The sequence below is a fragment of the Chiloscyllium plagiosum genome, chromosome 1 (assembly GCF_004010195.1).
Source record: "Chiloscyllium plagiosum isolate BGI_BamShark_2017 chromosome 1, ASM401019v2, whole genome shotgun sequence".
Taxonomy (NCBI): Eukaryota; Metazoa; Chordata; class Chondrichthyes; order Orectolobiformes; family Hemiscylliidae; genus Chiloscyllium; species Chiloscyllium plagiosum.
In genome coordinates this window covers 9,070,945-9,072,974 of record NC_057710.1, presented here as the reverse complement: position 1 = coordinate 9,072,974, position 2,030 = coordinate 9,070,945, and positions in this window count along the sequence as shown.

Sequence of the window (2,030 nt, the reverse complement as noted above, 5' to 3'; positions counted from 1 at the left end):
GGCAGATGGGATTAGTTTTGAATGTCACCATGGTTGGCAGAGATACAGTGGGCCAAAGGGTTTGTTTCTGTGCTGTAATGTTCTATGGTTGTTATCACACTGTTTCTCTGTCAGGCAGGAGTGTAAGGGGGAGCAAGAGAGAACAGGAAATGGGGGAAGGGGAAAGTAAAGGAGGGAAGGCAGAAAACATTTGGATCTTGCTGTATGCTAATTGGCTGCTGAGTTTGCCTACTATTACAATCACAATTACACTTAAAAATTTTCTTTTGAAGAGTTTGAAAAAGATTGAAACAATGTCAGGTCCTACTGAATGAAAGTATTTTAGTCACAACGCAGGAACGTCAAGATGATGGTGCCTTGTGTTGAGATATAAGGTTAGCGGGTTGATTCGTTCCATTGGCTGGATGGACAGTTTGTGATGCAAACTGTTACCAACAGTACAGCTTCATTTCCTGCACTGGCTGAAGTTGTCACAAAGGACTTAGTGAAAATCTGAGCTTCAGGGAGCTGGTGAAATGGCATAAGGGGTGACTTGATACTGCACATGAGGGTGAAGAAGGGTCGCATGTGGAAGAGGAACAGCAGCTATTTATGAGCTGTTGACTCTCCAGATTTCCTCTTTCCCCTACAATGTGTCAGTGTTGATTTGCAGAGTGTCAGCTACCTACCTCCAAGCACACGCACCAACCCAATAGGGAACCACATCGCTGTTCCTTCACTGCGGCTCCATCAAAATCCTAGAACTCCCTTCTGAACAGCGCTATGGGGATAACCTGCTCTCAAGGACTGTAGCATTTCAAGAGCACAGCTCAATTCTGCCTTCCCATGGCAATTAGAGATGGGCAACAAATTCTGGCCTTGCTAGTAACACCTTCCTCCAGATGCACTGCAGACTCCTCGTCCAGACTCCTTCCAAAGCCACAACTTGTACCAACTCAAGGAAGAAGCTGTCACTGGGTTAAAATCCTGGAACCCAATCCCTGACAGCATTGAAGGTGAACCCACACCATATGGACTGTGGCAATTCAAGGTAGCAGTTTGGAGCCACATTCACAAGGACAAAAGCAGATATTGGTGCACAAGTGATGCCAGCACATGGGCTCTCTAATGGCTGGAACAAGGCTGGATCTCAAATTGAATGTATTCAATGTATTTATTGTGACTTGTACTCCTGTACAAACATACAGGAATGCAGTGAAATGTTTTTACAATGGCTGCCTTTTAGTGATGCCCTCTTGGATACAAATCTTACAGCGTAAAAAAATATAGTGTTGTTACACAAAACAGGATTAAAAGGAAAGCAGTAGCATTACTTTTCAGTGTCTGGGAATGAAGTAGTTCTTACTTTGTGAAAAGGATTTATATTACAGAACAATAAAGAATTCCAAACAGCAGCAGCTCAGCACGTGGTGAATATGAGTTCCCTGACTGGGGCTATTAACCTCGTCCAATCAGGGGGCCCTGGCTGACAGATATAAACAGGAGTATCAGAGGTTCTGTTCACTCTGAGAGCTGGCTCTGAGGGAGCTGGATCAGTGTCTGGTACAATGCACATGTAAATAAAAGGTGAGTTAGCGACAGGATACTGACCCTCGTGGAGTTCAGACTCGTAATCCAGAAGCTAATCCTCGGAGAATATGGTTTCGAATCCCAAAATGGAAGCTGGTGCACTTTAAACACAGTTACTAAAACGAGAACATGAGGCCAGCATCAGTAATGGTGCCATGTAACTTCAATATGACCTCAAATTAATGCAGGTTAGAAAGTAAGAATATAAGACGTAGGGATAGTCTATTAAGATCCTCAAGCCTGCTCTGCCATTTCATATGGTCATGGATGATCTCACTTTGGCCTCAACTCCACTTTCCTGACCAATCTCCATAACCCTTCAACCCATTACTAATTAAAATTTCATCAGGAGTGTGGAGGGGGGAAGAGCTGAAATAGGAGGGGGGACTGGAGCTGGGGGTAGGGTAACTTGGAAGGTGATAGGTAGATGCAGGTTGGAGGGTGATGGTCACGGGTTGGAG